Source organism: Pseudophryne corroboree, chromosome 5 (genome assembly GCF_028390025.1).
Source record: "Pseudophryne corroboree isolate aPseCor3 chromosome 5, aPseCor3.hap2, whole genome shotgun sequence".
Lineage (NCBI taxonomy): Eukaryota > Metazoa > Chordata > Amphibia > Anura > Myobatrachidae > Pseudophryne > Pseudophryne corroboree.
Genome location: NC_086448.1, coordinates 367,106,628 through 367,127,903, shown reverse-complemented (window position 1 = coordinate 367,127,903; position 21,276 = coordinate 367,106,628).

The following is a 21,276-nucleotide window of genomic DNA, read 5'->3' as shown; positions in this document are numbered from 1 at the left end:
CATTGCATGGATTGTGATGTCATAATTTTGCATTAAATTTTGAATTGCATGGATTGTGTTTGCATAATTTTGCATTAAATGTTGCATTGCATGGATTGTGATGTCATAATGTTGCATTAACTGTTGCATTGCATGGATTGTGATGTCATAATTTTGCATTAAATGTTGCATTGCATGGATTGTGATTGCATAATGTTGCATTGATTTTTGCATTGCATTTATTGTGATGTCATAATTTTACATTGCATGTATTGTGATGTCATAATCTTGCATCAAATGTTGCATTGCATGGATTGTGATTGCATAATGTTGCATTGAATTTTGCATTGCATTTATTGTGATGTCATAATTTTGCATTAAATGTTGAATTGCATGGATTGTGTTTGCATAATTTTGCATTAAATGTTGCGTTGCATGGATTGTGATTGCATAATTTTGCATTACAAGTATTGTGATGTCATAATGTTGCATTAAATGTTGCATTGCATGGATATTGATGTAATAATTTTGCATTAAATGTTGCATTGCATGGATTGTGATGTCATAATTTTGCATTACATGTATTGTGATGTCATAATTTTGCATTAAATGTTGCATTGCATGGATTGTGATGTCATAATTTTGCATTAAATGTTGAATTGCATGGATTGTGTTTGCATAATTTTGCATTAAATGTTGCATTGCATGGATTTTGAATGCATAATGTTGCATTGATTTTTGCATTGCATTTATTGTGATGTCATAATTTTACATTGCATGGATTGTGATGTCATAATTTTGCATTAACTGTTGCATTGCATGTATTGTGATGTCATAATTTTGCATTAAATGTTGCATTGCATGGATTGTGATTGCATAATGTTGCATTGAATTTTGCATTGCATTTATTGTGATGTCATAATTATGCATTAAATGTTGCACTGCATGGATTGTGATGTCATAATTTTGCATTAAATGTTGCATTGCATGGATTGTGATTGCATAATTTTGCATTACATGTATTGTGATGTCATAATGTTGCATTAAATGTTGCATTGCATGTATTGTGATGTAATAATTTTGCATTAAATGTTGCATTGCATGGATTGTGATGTTATAATTTTGCATTAAATGTTGCATTGCATGGATTGTGATGTCATATTTTTTCATTATATGTTGCATTGCATGGATTGTGATTGCATAATTATGCATTATTTGTTACATTGCATGGATTGTGATGTCATAATTTTGCATTAAATATTGAATTGCATGGATTGTGTTTGCATAATTTTGCATTAAATGTTGCATTGCATGGATTGTGATTGCATAATTTTGCATTACATGTTGTATTACATGTATTGTGATGTCATAATGTTGCATTAAATGTTGCATTGCATGGATTGTGATGTCATAATTTTGGATTAAATGTTGAATTGCATGGATTTTGTTTGCATAATTTTGCATTAAATGTTGCATGCATGGGTTGTGATGTCATAATTTTGCATTAAATATTGCATTGCATGGATTGTGATTGCATAATGTTGCATTGATTTTTGTATTGCATTTATTGTGATGTCATAATTTTACATTGCATGGATTGTGATGTCATAATTTTGCATTAACTGTTGCATTGCATGTATTGTGATGTCATAATCTTGCATTAAATGTTGCATTGCATGGATTGTGATTGCATAATGTTGCATTGAATTTTGCATTGCATTTATTGTGATGTCATAATTTTGCATTAAATGTTGCATTGCATGGATTGTGATGTCATAATTTTGCATTAAATTTTGAATTGCATGGATTGTGTTTGCATAATTTTGCATTAAATGTTGCATTGCATGGATTGTGATGTCATAATGTTGCATTAACTGTTGCATTGCATGGATTGTGATGTCATAATTTTGCATTAAATGTTGCATTGCATGGATTGTGATTGCATAATGTTGCATTGATTTTTGCATTGCATTTATTGTGATGTCATAATTTTACATTGCATGTATTGTGATGTCATAATTTTGCATCAAATGTTGCATTGCATGGATTGTGATTGCATAATGTTGCATTGAATTTTGCATTGCATTTATTGTGATGTCATAATTTTGCATTAAATGTTGAATTGCATGGATTGTGTTTGCATAATTTTGCATTAAATGTTGCGTTGCATGGATTGTGATTGCATAATTTTGCATTACAAGTATTGTGATGTCATAATGTTGCATTAAATGTTGCATTGCATGGATATTGATGTAATAATTTTGCATTAAATGTTGCATTGCATGGATTGTGATGTCATAATTTTGCATTAAATGTTGCATTGCATGGATTGTGATGTCATATTTTTTCATTATATGTTGCATTGCATGGATTGTGATTGCATAATTATGCATTAATTGTTGCATTGCATGGATTGTGATTTCATAATTTTGCATTAAATGTGGAATTGCATGGATTGTGTTTGCATAATTTTGCATTAAATGTTGCATTACATGGATTGTGATTGCATAATTTTGCATTACATGTTGCATTACATGTATTGTGATGTCATAATGTTGCATTAAATGTTGCATTGCATGGATTGTGATGTCATAATTTTGGATTAAATGTTGAATTGCATGGATTTTGTTTGCATAATTTTGCATTAAATGTTGCATTGCATGGATTGTGATGTCATATTTTTTCATTATATGTTGCATTGCATGGATTGTGATTGCATAATTATGCATTAATTGTTGCATTGCATGGATTGTGATTTCATAATTTTGCATTAAATGTGGAATTGCATGGATTGTGTTTGCATAATTTTGCATTAAATGTTGCATTACATGGATTGTGATTGCATAATTTTGCATTACATGTATTGTGATGTCATAATTTTGCATTAAATGTTGCATTGCATGGATTGTGATGTCATAATTTTGCATTCAATGTTGAATTGCATGGATTGTGTTTGCGTACTTTTGCATTAAATGTGGCATTGCATGGATTGTTATTGCATAATTTTGCATTACATGTTGCATTACATGTAGTGTGATGTCATAATGTTGCATTAAATGTTGCATTGCATGGATTGTGTTGTCATAACTTTGCATTAAATGTTGCATTGCATGGATTGTGATGTCATAATTTTGCATTAAATGTTGAATTGCATGGATTGTGTTTGCATAATTTTGCATTAAATGTTGCATTGCATGGATTGTGAATGCATAATGTTGCATTGATTTTTGCATTGCATTTATTGTGATGTCATAATTTTACATTGCATGGATTGTGATGTCATAATTTTGCATTAACTGTTGCATTGCATGTATTGTGATGTCATAATTTTGCATTAAATGTTGCATTGCATGGATTGTGATTGCATAATGTTGCATTGAATTTTGCATTGCATTTATTGTGATGTCATAATTTTGCATTAAATGTTGCACTGCATGGATTGTGATGTCATAATTTTGCATTAAATGTTGCATTGCATGGATTGTGATTGCATAATTTTGCATTACATGTATTGTGATGTCATAATTTTTCATTATATGTTGCATTGCATGGATTGTGATTGCATAATTATGCATTAATTGTTGCATTGCATGGATTGTGATGTCATAATTTTGCATTAAATATTGAATTACATGGATTGTGATTGCATAATGTTGCATTGAATTTTGCATTGCATTTATTGTGATGTCATAATTTTGCATTAAATGTTGCATTGCATGGATTGTGATGTCATAATTTTGCATTAAATGTTGCATTGCATGGATTGTGATTGCATAATTTTGCATTACATGTTGTATTACATGTATTGTGATGTCATAATGTTGCATTAAATGTTGCATTGCATGGATTGTGATGTCATAATTTTGGATTAAATGTTGAATTGCATGGATTTTGTTTGCATAATTTTACATTAAATGTTGCATGCATGGGTTGTGATGTCATAATTTTGCATTAAATGTTGCATTGCATGGATTGTGATTGCATAATGTTGCATTGATTTTTGCATTGCATTTATTGTGATGTCATAATTTTACATTGCATGGTTTGTGATGTCATAATTTTGCATTAACTGTTGCATTGCATGTATTTTGATGTCATAATTTGGCATTAAATGTTGCATTGCATGGATTGTGTTTGCATAATTTTGCATTAAATGTTGCATTACATGGATTGTGATTGCATAACATGTTGCATTACATGTATTGTGATGTCATAATGTTGCATTGCATGGATTGTGATGTAATAATTTTGCATTAAATGTTGCATTGCATGGATTGTGATGTCATAATTTTGCATTAAATGTTGCATTGCATGGATTGTGATGTCATCTTTTTTCATTATATGTTGCATTGCATGGATTGTGATTGCATAATTATGCATTAATTGTTGCATTGCATGGATTGGGATGTCATAATTTTGCATTAAATGTTGAATTGCATGGATTGTGTTTGCATAATTTTGCATTAAATGTTGCATTGCATGGATTGTGAGTGCATAATTTTGCATTACATGTTGCATTACAAGTATTGTGTTGTCATAATGTTGCATTAAATGTTGCATTGCATGGATTGTGATGTAATAATTTTGGATTAAATGTTGAATTGCATGGATTTTGTTTGCATAATTTTGCATCAAATGTTGCATGCATGGGTTGTGATGTCATAATTTTGCATTAAATGTTGCATTGCATGGATTGTGATGTCATAATTTTGCATTGAATTTTGCAATGAATGGATTGTGATGTCATAATGTTGCATTAACTGTTGCATTGCATGGATTGTGATTGCATAATTTTGCATTAAATGTTGCATTGCATGGATTGTGATTGCATAATGTTGCATTGATTTTTGCATTGCATTTATTGTGATGTCATAATTTTACATTGCATGGATTGTGATGTCATAATTTTGCATTAACTGTTGCATTGCATGTATTGTGATGTCATAATCTTGCATTAAATGTTGCATTGCATGGATTGTGATTGCATAATGTTGCATTTAATTTTGCATTGCATTTATTGTGATGTCATAATTTTGCATTAAATTTTGCATTGCATGGATTGTGATGTCATAATTTTGCATTACATGTTGCATTACATGTATTGTGATGTCATAATTTTGCATTAAATTTTGCATTGCATGGATTGTGATTGCATAATGTTGCATTGATTTTTGCATTGCATTTATTGTGATGTCATAATTTTACATTGCATGGATTGTGATGTCATAATTTTGCATTGAATGATGCATTGCATGGATTGTGATGTTAAAATGTTGCATTCAATATTGCATTGAATGGATTGTGATTGCATAATGTTGCATTGCTTTTTGCATTGCATTTATTGTGATTGCATAATTTTGCATTAAATGTTTCATTGCATTGATTGTGATGTCATAATTTTGCATTAAATGTTGCATTGAATGGATTATGATTTAATAATTTTGCATTAATTGTTGCATTGCATGGATTGTGATTGCATAATTTTACATTAAATGTTGCATTGCATGGATTGTGATGTCATAATTTTGCATTGCATTTTGCATTACATTTATTGTGATGTCATAATTTTGCATTGCATGGATTGTGATGTCATAATTTTGCATTAAATGTAGCATTGCATGTATTGTGATTGCATAATTTTGCATGAATTGTTGCATTGCATGGATTGTGATTGCATACTTTTGCATTGCATGGATTGTAATGTCATATTTTTGCATTAAATGTTGCATTGCATGGATTGTGATGTCATAATTTTGCATTAAATGTTGCATTGAATGGATTGTGATTTAATAATTTTGCATTAATTGTTGCATTGCATGGATTGTGATTGCACAATTTTACATTAAATGTTGCATTGCATGGATTGTGATGTCATATTTTTGCATTATATGTTGCATTGAATGGATTGTGATTGCATTATTTTGCATTTAATGTTGCATTGCATGGATTGTGATGTCATAATTTTGCAGTGCTTTTTGCATTACATTTATTGTGATGTCATAATTTTGGATTGCATGGATTGTGATGTCATAATTTTGCATTAAATGTAGCATTGCATGGATTGTGATTGCATTTTGCATTGCATGGATTGTGATGTCTTTATTTTGCATTAAATGTTGCATTGCATGGATTGTGATGTCATAAGTTTGCATTAAATTTTGAATTGCATGTATTGTGTTTGCATAATTTTGCATTAAATGTTGCATTGCATGGATTGTGATTGTATTTTTTTTATTTAAATGTTGCATTACATGGATTATTATGTCATTATTATGCATTAAATGTTGCATTGCATGGATTGTGATTGCATAATGTTGCATTGCATTTTGCATTGCATTTATTGTGATGTCATAATTTTGCATTAAATGTTGCTTTGCATGGATTGTGATGTCATATTTTTGCATTATATGTTGCATTGCATGGATTGTGATTGCATAATTTTGCATTAAATGTTGCATTGCATGGATTGTGATGTCATAATTTTGCATTGCATTTTGCATTGCATGGATTGTGATGTCATCATTTTGCATTACATGTTACATTGCATGGATTGCATTTTGCATTGCATGGATTGTGATGTCTTTTTTTTTGCATTAAATGTTGCATTGCATGTATTGTGATTGCATAATTTTGCATTAATTGTTGCATTCCATGGATTGTGATTGCATAAGTTTGCATTAAATATTGCATTGCATGGATTATGATGTCAAAATTTTGCATTAAATGTTGCATTGCATGGATTGTGATGTCATCATTTTGCATTAAATGTTGCATTGCATGGATTGTGATGTCATAATTTTGCATTACATGTATTGTGATGTCATAATTTTGCATTAAATGTTGCATTGCATGGATTGTGATGTCATAATTTTGCATTCAATGTTGAATTGCATGGATTGTGTTTGCGTACTTTTGCATTAAATGTTGCATTGCATGGATTGTTATTGCATAATTTTGCATTACATGTTGCATTACATGTATTGTGATGTCATAATGTTGCATTAAATGTTGCATTGCATGGATTGTGTTGTCATAATTTTGCATTAAATGTTGCATTGCATGGATTGTGATGTCATAATTTTGCATTACATGTATTGTGATGTCATAATTTTGCATTAAATGTTGCATTGCATGGATTGTGATGTCATAATTTTGCATTCAATGTTGAATTGCATGGATTGTGTTTGCATAATTTTGCATTAAATGTTGCATTACATGGATTGTGATTGCATAATTTTGCATTACATGTTGCATTACATGTATTGTGATGTCATAATGTTGCATTAAATGTTGCATTGCATGGATTGTGATGTCATAATTTTGGATTAAATGTTGAATTGCATGGATTTTGTTTGCATAATTTTGCATTAAATGTTGCATTGCATGTATTGTGATGTCATAATTTTGCATTAAATGTTGCATTGCATGGATTGTGATGTCATATTTTTTCATTATATGTTGCATTGCATGGATTGTGATTGCATAATTATGCATTAATTGTTGCATTGCATGGATTGTGATTTCATAATTTTGCATTAAATGTGGAATTGCATGGATTGTGTTTGCATAATTTTGCATTAAATGTTGCATTACATGGATTGTGATTGCATAATTTTGCATTACATGTTGCATTACATGTATTGTGATGTCATAATTTTGCATTAAATGTTGCATTGCATGGATTGTGATGTCATAATTTTGCATTCAATGTTGAATTGCATGGATTGTGTTTGCGTACTTTTGCATTAAATGTTGCATTGCATGGATTGTTATTGCATAATTTTGCATTACATGTTGCATTACATGTATTGTGATGTCATAATGTTGCATTAAATGTTGCATTGCATGGATTGTGTTGTCATAATTTTGCATTAAATGTTGCATTGCATGGATTGTGATGTCATAATTTTGCATTACATGTATTGTGATGTCATAATTTTGCATTAAATGTTGCATTGCATGGATTGTGATGTCATAATTTTGCATTAAATGTTGCATTGCATGGATTGTGATTGCATAATGTTGCATTGCATTTTGCATTGCATTTATTGTGATGTCATAATTTTGCATTAAATGTTGCATTGCATGGATTGTGATTGCATAATTTTGCATGACATGTATTGTGATGTCATAATTTTGCATTAAATGTTGCATTGCATGTATTGTGATGTAATAATTTTGCATTAAATGTTGCATTGCATGGATTGTGATGTCATAATTTTGCATTAAATGTTGCATTGCATGGATTGTGATGTCATATTTTTTCATTATATGTTGCATTGCATGGATTGTGATTGCATAATTATGCATTATTTGTTGCATTGCATGGATTGTGATGTCATAATTTTGCATTAAATATTGAATTGCATGGATTGTGTTTGCATAATTTTGCATTAAATGTTGCATTGCATGGATTGTGATTGCATAATTTTGCATTACATGTTGTATTACATGTATTGTGATGTCATAATGTTACATTAAATGTTGCATTGCATGGATTGTGATGTCATAATTTTGGATTAAATGTTGAATTGCATGGATTTTGTTTGCATAATTTTGCATTAAATGTTGCATGCATGGGTTGTGATGTCATAATTTTGCATTAAATGTTGCATTGCATGGATTGTGATTGCATAATGTTGCATTGATTTTTGCATTGCATTTATTGTGATTTCATAATTTTACATTGCATGGATTGTGATGTCATAATTTTGCATTAACTGTTGCATTGCATGTATTGTGATGTAATAATCTTGCATTAAATGTTGCATTGCATGGATTGTGATTGCATAATGTTGCATTGAATTTTGCATTGCATTTATTGTGATGTCATAATTTTGCATTAAATGTTGCATTGCATGGATTGTGATGTCATAATTTTGCATTAAATGTTGCATTGCATGGATTGTGATTGCATAATGTTGCATTGCATTTTGCATTGCATTTATTGTGATGTCATAATTTTGCATTAAATGTTGCATTGCATGGATTGTGATTGCATAATTTTGCATGACATGTATTGTGATGTCATAATTTTGCATTAAATGTTGCATTGCATGTATTGTGATGTAATAATTTTGCATTAAATGTTGCATTGCATGGATTGTGATGTCATAATTTTGCATTAAATGTTGCATTGCATGGATTGTGATGTCATATTTTTTCATTATATGTTGCATTGCATGGATTGTGATTGCATAATTATGCATTATTTGTTGCATTGCATGGATTGTGATGTCATAATTTTGCATTAAATATTGAATTGCATGGATTGTGTTTGCATAATTTTGCATTAAATGTTGCATTGCATGGATTGTGATTGCATAATTTTGCATTACATGTTGTATTACATGTATTGTGATGTCATAATGTTACATTAAATGTTGCATTGCATGGATTGTGATGTCATAATTTTGGATTAAATGTTGAATTGCATGGATTTTGTTTGCATAATTTTGCATTAAATGTTGCATGCATGGGTTGTGATGTCATAATTTTGCATTAAATGTTGCATTGCATGGATTGTGATTGCATAATGTTGCATTGATTTTTGCATTGCATTTATTGTGATTTCATAATTTTACATTGCATGGATTGTGATGTCATAATTTTGCATTAACTGTTGCATTGCATGTATTGTGATGTAATAATCTTGCATTAAATGTTGCATTGCATGGATTGTGATTGCATAATGTTGCATTGAATTTTGCATTGCATTTATTGTGATGTCATAATTTTGCATTAAATGTTGCATTGCATGGATTGTGATGTCATAATTTTGCATTAAATGTTGAATTGCATGGATTGTGTTTGCATAATTTTGCATTAAATGTTGCATTGCATGGATTGTGATTGCATAATTTTGCATTACATGTATTGTGATGTCATAATGTTGCATTAAATGTTGCATTGCATGGATATTGATGTAATAATTTTGCATTAAATGTTGCATTGCATGGATTGTGATTGCATAATTTTGCATTACATGTTGCTTACTTGTATTGTGATGTCATAATGTTGCATTAAATGTTGCATTGCATGTATTGTGATGTAATAATTTTGCAATAAATGTTGCATTGCATGGATTGTGATGTCATATTTTTTCATTATATGTTGCATTGCATGGATTGTGATTGCATAATTATGCATTAATTGTTGCATTGCATGGATTGTGATGTCATAATTTTGCATTAAATATTGAATTGCATGGATTGTGTTTGCATAATTTTGCATTAAATGTTGCATGCATGGGTTGTGATGTCATAATTTTGCATTAAATGTTGCATTGCATGGATTGTGATGTCTTAATTTTGCATTGAATTTTGCATTGCATGGATTGTGATGTCATAATGTTGCATTAACTGTTGCATTGCATGGATTGTGATGTCATAATTTTGCATTAAATGTTGCATTGCATGGATTGTGATTGCATAATGTTGCATTGATTTTTGCATTGCATTTATTGTGATGTCATAATTTTACATTGCATGGATTGTGATGTCATAATTTTGCATTAACTGTTGCATTGCATGTATTGTGATGTCATAATCTTGCATTAAATGTTGCATTGCATGGATTGTGATTGCATAATGTTGCATTGAATTTTGCATTGCATTTATTGTGATGTCATAATTTTGCATTAAATGTTGCATTGCATGGATTGTGATGTCATAATTTTGCATTAAATGTTGAATTGCATGGATTGTGTTTGCATAATTTTGCATTAAATGTTGCATTGCATGGATTGTGATTGCATAATTTTGCATTACATGTATTGTGATGTCATAATGTTGCATTAAATGTTGCATTGCATGGATATTGATGTAATAATTTTGCATTAAATGTTGCATTGCATGGATTGTGATGTCATAATTTTGCATTAAATGTTGCATTGCATGGATTGTGATTGCATAATTTTGCATTACATGTTGCATTGCATGGATTGTGATTGCATAATTATGCATTAATTGTTGCATTGCATGGATTGTGATTTCATAATTTTGCATTAAATGTGGAATTGCATGGATTGTGTTTGCATAATTTTGCATTAAATGTTGCATTACATGGATTGTGATTGCATAATTTTGCATTACATGTTGCATTACATGTATTGTGATGTCATAATGTTGCATTAAATGTTGCATTGCATGGATTGTGGTGTCATAATTTTGGATTAAATGTTGAATTGCATGGATTTTGTTTGCATAATTTTGCAATAAATGTTGCATTGCATGGATTGTGATGTCATAATTTTGCATTACATGTTGCATTACATGTACTGTGATGTAATAATGTTGCATTGCATGGATTGTATTGTCATAATTTTGCATAAAATGTTGCATTGCATGGACAGTGATGTCATAATTTTGCATTAAATGTTGCATTGAATGGATTGTGATGTCATAATTTTGCATTAAATATTGAATTGCATGGATTGTGTTTGCATAATTTTGCATTAAATGTTGCATTGCATGGATTGTGATTGCATAATTATGCATTAATTGTTGCATTGAATGGATTGTGATGTCATAATTTTGCATTAAATATTGAATTGCATGGATTGTGTTTGCATAATTTTGCATTAAATGTTGCATTGCATGGATTGTTATTGCATAATTTTGCATTACATGTTGCATTACATGTATTGTGATGTCATAATGTTGCATTAAATGTTGCATTGCATGGATTGTGTTGTCATAATTTTGCATTAAATGTTGCATTGCATGGATTGTGATGTCATAATTTTGCATTACATGTATTGTGATGTCATAATTTTGCATTAAATGTTGCATTGCATGGATTGTGATGTCATAATTTTGCATTAAATGTTGAATTGCATGGATTGTGTTTGCATAATTTTGCATTAAATGTTGCATTGCATGGATTGTGATTGCATAATTTTGCATTACATGTATTGTGATGTCATAATGTTGCATTAAATGTTGCATTGCATGGATATTGATGTAATAATTTTGCATTAAATGTTGCATTGCATGGATTGTGATTGCATAATTTTGCATTACATGTTGCTTACTTGTATTGTGATGTCATAATGTTGCATTAAATGTTGCATTGCATGTATTGTGATGTAATAATTTTGCATTAAATGTTGCATTGCATGGATTGTGATGTCTTAATTTTGCATTGAATTTTGCATTGCATGGATTGTGATGTCATAATGTTGCATTAACTGTTGCATTGCATGGATTGTGATGTCATAATTTTGCATTAAATGTTGCATTGCATGGATTGTGATTGCATAATGTTGCATTGATTTTTGCATTGCATTTATTGTGATGTCATAATTTTACATTGCATGGATTGTGATGTCATAATTTTGCATTAACTGTTGCATTGCATGTATTGTGATGTCATAATCTTGCATTAAATGTTGCATTGCATGGATTGTGATTGCATAATGTTGCATTGAATTTTGCATTGCATTTATTGTGATGTCATAATTTTGCATTAAATGTTGCATTGCATGGATTGTGATGTCATAATTTTGCATTAAATGTTGAATTGCATGGATTGTGTTTGCATAATTTTGCATTAAATGTTGCATTGCATGGATTGTGATTGCATAATTTTGCATTACATGTATTGTGATGTCATAATGTTGCATTAAATGTTGCATTGCATGGATATTGATGTAATAATTTTGCATTAAATGTTGCATTGCATGGATTGTGATGTCATAATTTTGCATTAAATGTTGCATTGCATGGATTGTGATGTCATATTTTTTCATTATATGTTGCATTGCATGGATTGTGATTGCATAATTATGCATTAATTGTTGCATTGCATGGATTGTGATTTCATAATTTTGCATTAAATGTGGAATTGCATGGATTGTGTTTGCATAATTTTGCATTAAATGTTGCATTACATGGATTGTGATTGCATAATTTTGCATTACATGTTGCATTACATGTATTGTGATGTCATAATGTTGCATTAAATGTTGCATTGCATGGATTGTGGTGTCATAATTTTGGATTAAATGTTGAATTGCATGGATTTTGTTTGCATAATTTTGCAATAAATGTTGCATTGCATGGATTGTGATGTCATAATTTTGCATTACATGTTGCATTACATGTACTGTGATGTAATAATGTTGCATTGCATGGATTGTATTGTCATAATTTTGCATAAAATGTTGCATTGCATGGACAGTGATGTCATAATTTTGCATTAAATGTTGCGTTGCATTGCATGGATTGTGATGTCATAATTTTGCATTGAATTTTGCATTGCATGGATTGTGATTGCATAATTTTGTATTAATTGTTGCATTGCATGGATTGTGATTGCATAATTTTGCATTAAATGTTGCATTGCATGCATTGTGATTGCATAATGTTGCATTGATTTTTGCATTGCATTTATTGTGATGTCATAATTTTGCATTACATGTTGCATTACATATATTGTGATGTCATAATTTTGCATTAAATGTTGCATTGCATGGATTGTGATTTCATAATATTGCATTAAATGTTGAATTGCATGGATTGTGTTTGCATAATTTTGCATTAAATGTTGCATTGCATGGATTGTGATGTAATAATTTTGCATTCAATTTTGAATTGCACGTATTGTGATGTCATAATTTTGCATGAAATGTTGCATTGCATGGATTGTGATGTCATAATTTTGCATTAAATGTTGCATTGCATGGATTGTGTTTGCATAATTTTGCATTAAATGTTGCAGTGCATGGATTGTGATGTTATAATTTTGCATTAAATGGCGCATTGCATGGATTGTGATGTCATAATTTTGCATTAAATATTGCATTGCATGGATTATGATGTCATAATTTTGCATTAAATTTTGAATTGCATGGATTGTGATTACATAATTTTGCATTAAATGTTGCATTGCATGGATTGTGATGTCACAATTTTGCATTAAATGTTGCATTGCATGGATTGTGTTGTCATAATTTTGCATTACATGTTGCATTACATGTATTGTGATGTCATAATTTTGCATTAAATGTTGCATTGCATGGATTGTGATGTCATAATTTTGCATTAAATGTTGAATTGCATGAATTGTGTATGCATAATTTTGCATTAAATGTTGCATTGCATGGATTGTGATGTCATAATTTTGCATTAAATGTTGCATTGCATAGATTGTGATTACATAATTTTGCATTGAATGTTTCATTGCATGGATTGTGATGTTAAAATTTTGCATTCAATATTGCATTGAATGGATTGTGATTGCATAATGTTGCATTGCTTTTTGCATTGCATTTATTGTGATTGCATAATTTTGCATTAAATGTTTCATTGCAGGGATTGTGATGTCATAATTTTGCATTAAATGTTGCATTGCATGTATTGTGATTGCATAATTTTGCATGAATTGTTGCATTGCATGGATTGTGATTGCATAATTTTGCATTGATTTTTGCATTGCATTTATTGTAGTCATAATTTAAAAAATTAAATTTTGCATTGCATGGATTGTGATGTCATAATTTTGCATTAAATGTTGAATTGCATGGATTGTGTTTGCATAATTTTGCATTAAATGTTGCATTGCATGGATTGTAATTGCATAATTTTGCATTACATGTTGCATTACATGGATTGTGATTGCATAATTTTGCATTAAATGTGCATTGCATGGATTTAGATTGCATCATTTTGCATTGCATTTTGCATTGCGTGGATTGTAATGTCATATTTTTGTATTAAATGCTGCATTGCATGGATTGTGATGTCATAATTTTGCATTAAATGTTGCATTGCATGGATTGTGATGTCATAATTTTGCATTAAATGTTGAATTGCATGAATTGTGTATGCATAATTTTGCATTAAATGTTGCATTGCATGGATTGTGATGTCATAATTTTGCATTAAATGTTGCATTGCATAGATTGTGATTACATAATTTTGCATTGAATGTTGCATTGCATGGATTGTGATGTTAAAATGTTGCATTCAATATTGCATTGAATGGATTGTGATTGCATAATGTTGCATTGCTTTTTGCATTGCATTTATTGTGATTGCATAATTTTGCATTAAATGTTTCATTGCATGGATTGTGATGTCATAATTTTGCATTAAATGTTGCATTGCATGTATTGTGATTGCATAATTTTGCATGAATTGTTGCATTGCATGGATTGTGATTGCATAATTTTGCATTGATTTTTGCATTGCATTTATTGTAGTCATAATTTAAAAAATTAAATTTTGCATTGCATGGATTGTGATGTCATAATTTTGCATTAAATGTTGAATTGCATGGATTGTGTTTGCATAATTTTGCATTAAATGTTGCATTGCATGGATTGTAATTGCATAATTTTGCATTACATGTTGCATTACATGGATTGTGATTGCATAATTTTGCATTAAATGTGCATTGCATGGATTTAGATTGCATCATTTTGCATTGCATTTTGCATTGCGTGGATTGTAATGTCATATTTTTGTATTAAATGCTGCATTGCATGGATTGTGATGTCATAATTTTGCATTAAATGTTGCAATGCATGGATTGTGATTGCATAATTTTGCATTACATGTATTGTGATGTCATAATGTTGCATTAAATGTTGCATTGCATGTATTGTGATGTAATAATTTTGCATTCAATTTTGAATTGCACGTATTGTGATGTCATAATTTTGCATGAAATGTTGCATTGCATGGATTGTGATGTCATAATTTTGCATTAAATGTTGCATTGCATGGATTGTGTTTGCATAATTTTGCATTAAATGTTGCATTGCATGGATTGTGATGTCATAATTTTGCATTAAATGTTGAATTGCATGAATTGTGTATGCATAATTTTGCATTAAATGTTGCATTGCATGGATTGTGATGTCATAATTTTGCATTAAATGTTGCATTGCATAGATTGTGATTACATAATTTTGCATTGAATGTTGCATTGCATGGATTGTGATGTTAAAATTTTGCATTCAATATTGCATTGAATGGATTGTGATTGCATAATGTTGCATTGCTTTTTGCATTGCATTTATTGTGATTGCATAATTTTGCATTAAATGTTTCATTGCATGGATTGTGATGTCATAATTTTGCATTAAATGTTGCATTGCATGTATTGTGATTGCATAATTTTGCATGAATTGTTGCATTGCATGGATTGTGATTGCATAATTTTGCATTGATTTTTGCATTGCATTTATTGTAGTCATAATTTAAAAAATTAAATTTTGCATTGCATGGATTGTGATGTCATAATTTTGCATTAAATGTTGAATTGCATGGATTGTGTTTGCATAATTTTGCATTAAATGTTGCATTGCATGGATTGTAATTGCATAATTTTGCATTACATGTTGCATTACATGGATTGTGATTGCATAATTTTGCATTAAATGTGCATTGCATGGATTTAGATTGCATCATTTTGCATTGCATTTTGCATTGCGTGGATTGTAATGTCATATTTTTGTATTAAATGCTGCATTGCATGGATTGTGATGTCATAATTTTGCATTAAATGTTGCATTGCATGGATTGTGATGTCATAATTTTGCATTAAATGTTGAATTGCATGAATTGTGTATGCATAATTTTGCATTAAATGTTGCATTGCATGGATTGTGATGTCATAATTTTGCATTAAATGTTGCATTGCATAGATTGTGATTACATAATTTTGCATTGAATGTTGCATTGCATGGATTGTGATGTTAAAATTTTGCATTCAATATTGCATTGAATGGATTGTGATTGCATAATGTTGCATTGCTTTTTGCATTGCATTTATTGTGATTGCATAATTTTGCATTAAATGTTTCATTGCATGGATTGTGATGTCATAATTTTGCATTAAATGTTGCATTGCATGTATTGTGATTGCATAATTTTGCATGAATTGTTGCATTGCATGGATTGTGATTGCATAATTTTGCATTGATTTTTGCATTGCATTTATTGTAGTCATAATTTAAACAATTAAATTTTGCATTGCATGGATTGTGATGTCATAATTTTGCATTAAATGTTGAATTGCATGGATTGTGTTTGCATAATTTTGCATTAAATGTTGCATTGCATGGATTGTAATTGCATAATTTTGCATTACATGTTGCATTACATGGATTGTGATTGCATAATTTTGCATTAAATGTGCATTGCATGGATTTAGATTGCATCATTTTGCATTGCATTTTGCATTGCGTGGATTGTAATGTCATATTTTTGTATTAAATGCTGCATTGCATGGATTGTGATGTCATAATTTTGCATTAAATGTTGCAATGCATGGATTGTGATTGCATAATTTTGCATTACATGTATTGTGATGTCATAATGTTGCATTAAATGTTGCATTGCATGTATTGTGATGTAATAATTTTGCATTAAATGTTGCATTGCATGGATTGTGATGTCATAATTTGTCATTATATGTTGCATTGCATGGATTGTGATTGCATAATTATGCATTAATTGTTGCATTGCATGGATTGTGATGTCATAATTTTGCATTAAATGTTGCATTGCATGGATTGTGATTGCATAATGTTGCATTGATTTTTGCATTGCATTTATTGTGATGTCATAATTTTACATTGCATGGATTGTGATGTCATAATTTTGCATTAACTGTTGCATTGCATGTATTGTGATGTCATAATCTTGCATTAAATGTTGCATTGCATGGATTGTGATTGCATAATGTTGCATTGAATTTTGCATTGCATTTATTGTGATGTCATAATTTTGCATTAAATGTTGCATTGCATGGATTGTGATGTCATAATTTTGCATTAAATGTTGAATTGCATGGATTGTGTTTGCATAATTTTGCATTAAATGTTGCATTGCATGGATTGTGATTGCATAATTTTGCATTACATGTATTGTGATGTCATAATGTTGCATTAAATGTTGCATTGCATGGATATTGATGTAATAATTTTGCATTAAATGTTGCATTGCATGGATTGTGATTGCATAATTTTGCATTACATGTTGCTTACATGTATTGTGATGTCATAATGTTGCATTAAATGTTGCATTGCATGTATTGTGATGTAATAATTTTGCAATAAATGTTGCATTGCATGGATTGTGATGTCATATTTTTTCATTATATGTTGCATTGCATGGATTGTGATTGCATAATTATGCATTAATTGTTGCATTGAATGGATTGTGATGTCATAATTTTGCATTAAATATTGAATTGCATGGATTGTGTTTGCATAATTTTGCATTAAATGTTGCATTGCATGGATTGTTATTGCATAATTTTGCATTACATGTTGCATTACATGTATTGTGATGTCATAATGTTGCATTAAATGTTGCATTGCATGGATTGTGTTGTCATAATTTTGCATTAAATGTTGCATTGCATGGATTGTGATGTCATAATTTTGCATTACATGTATTGTGATGTCATAATTTTGCATTAAATGTTGCATTGCATGGATTGTGATGTCATAATTTTGCATTAAATATTGAATTGCATGGATTGTGTTTGCATAATTTTGCATTAAATGTTGCATTGCATGGATTGTGATTGCATAATTTTGCATTACATGTTGTATTACATGTATTGTGATGTCATAATGTTGCATTAAATGTTGCATTGCATGGATTGTGATGTCATAATTTTGGATTAAATGTTGAATTGCATGGATTTTGTTTGCATAATTTTGCATTAAATGTTGCATGCATGGGTTGTGATGTCATAATTTTGCATTAAATGTTGCATTGCATGGATTGTGATGTCTTAATTTTGCATTGAATTTTGCATTGCATGGATTGTGATGTCATAATGTTGCATTAACTGTTGCATTGCATGGATTGTGATGTCATAATTTTGCATTAAATGTTGCATTGCATGGATTGTGATTGCATAATGTTGCATTGATTTTTGCATTGCATTTATTGTGATGTCATAATTTTACATTGCATGGATTGTGATGTCATAATTTTGCATTAACTGTTGCATTGCATGTATTGTGATGTCATAATCTTGCATTAAATGTTGCATTGCATGGATTGTGATTGCATAATGTTGCATTGAATTTTGCATTGCATTTATTGTGATGTCATAATTTTGCATTAAATGTTGCATTGCATGGATTGTGATGTCATAATTTTGCATTAAATGTTGAATTGCATGGATTGTGTTTGCATAATTTTGCATTAAATGTTGCATTGCATGGATTGTGATTGCATAATTTTGCATTACATGTATTGTGATGTCATAATGTTGCATTAAATGTTGCATTGCATGGATATTGATGTAATAATTTTGCATTAAATGTTGCATTGCATGGATTGTGATGTCATAATTTTGCATTAAATGTTGCATTGCATGGATTGTGATGTCATATTTTTTCATTATATGTTGCATTGCATGGATTGTGATTGCATAATTATGCATTAATTGTTGCATTGCATGGATTGTGATTTCATAATTTTGCATTAAATGTGGAATTGCATGGATTGTGTTTGCATAATTTTGCATTAAATGTTGCATTACATGGATTGTGATTGCATAATTTTGCATTACATGTATTGTGATGTCATAATGTTGCATTAAATGTTGCATTGCATGGATTGTGGTGTCATAATTTTGGATTAAATGTTGAATTGCATGGATTTTGTTTGCATAATTTTGCAATAAATGTTGCATTGCATGGATTGTGATGTCATAATTTTGCATTACATGTACTGTGATGTAATAATGTTGCATTGCATGGATTGTATTGTCATAATTTTGCATAAAATGTTGCATTGCATGGACAGTGATGTCATAATTTTGCATTAAATGTTGCGTTGCATTGCATGGATTGTGATGTCATAATTTTGCATTGAATTTTGCATTGCATGGATTGTGATTGCATAATTTTGTATTAATTGTTGCATTGCATGGATTGTGATTGCATAATTTTGCATTAAATGTTGCATTGCATGCATTGTGATTGCATAATGTTGCATTGATTTTTGCATTGCATTTATTGTGATGTCATAATTTTGCATTACATGTTGCATTACATATATTGTGATGTCATAATTTTGCATTAAATGTTGCATTGCATGGATTGTGATTTCATAATATTGCATTAAATGTTGAATTGCATGGATTGTGTTTGCATAATTTTGCATTAAATGTTGCATTGCATGGATTGTGATGTAATAATTTTGCATTCAATTTTGAATTGCACGTATTGTGATGTCATAATTTTGCATGAAATGTTGCATTGCATGGATTGTGATGTCATAATTTTGCATTAAATGTTGCATTGCATGGATTGTGTTTGCATAATTTTGCATTAAATGTTGCAGTGCATGGATTGTGATGTTATAATTTTGCATTAAATGGCGCATTGCATGGATTGTGATGTCATAATTTTGCATTAAATATTGCATTGCATGGATTATGATGTCATAATTTTGCATTAAATTTTGAATTGCATGGATTGTGATTACATAATTTTGCATTAAATGTTGCATTGCATGGATTGTGATGTCACAATTTTGCATTAAATGTTGCATTGCATGGATTGTGTTGTCATAATTTTGCATTACATGTTGCATTACATGTATTGTGATGTCATAATTTTGCATTAAATGTTGCATTGCATGGATTGTGATGTCATAATTTTGCATTAAATGTTGAATTGCATGAATTGTGTATGCATAATTTTGCATTAAATGTTGCATTGCATGGATTGTGATGTCATAATTTTGCATTAAATGTTGCATTGCATAGATTGTGATTACATAATTTTGCATTGAATGTTGCATTGCATGGATTGTGATGTTAAAATTTTGCATTCAATATTGCATTGAATGGATTGTGATTGCATAATGTTGCATTGCTTTTTGCATTGCATTTATTGTGATTGCATAATTTTGCATTAAATGTTTCATTGCAGGGATTGTGATGTCATAATTTTGCATTAAATGTTGCATTGCATGTATTGTGATTGCATAATTTTGCATGAATTGTTGCATTGCATGGATTGTGATTGCATAATTTTGCATTGATTTTTGCATTGCATTTATTGTAGTCATAATTTAAAAAATTTAATTTTGCATTGCATGGATTGTGATGTCATAATTTTGCATTAAATGTTGAATTGCATGGATTGTGTTTGCATAATTTTGCATTAAATGTTGCATTGCATGGATTGTAATTGCATAATTTTGCATTACATGTTGCATTACATGGATTGTGATTGCATAATTTTGCATTAAATGTGCATTGCATGGATTTAGATTGCATCATTTTGCATTGCATTTTGCATTGCGTGGATTG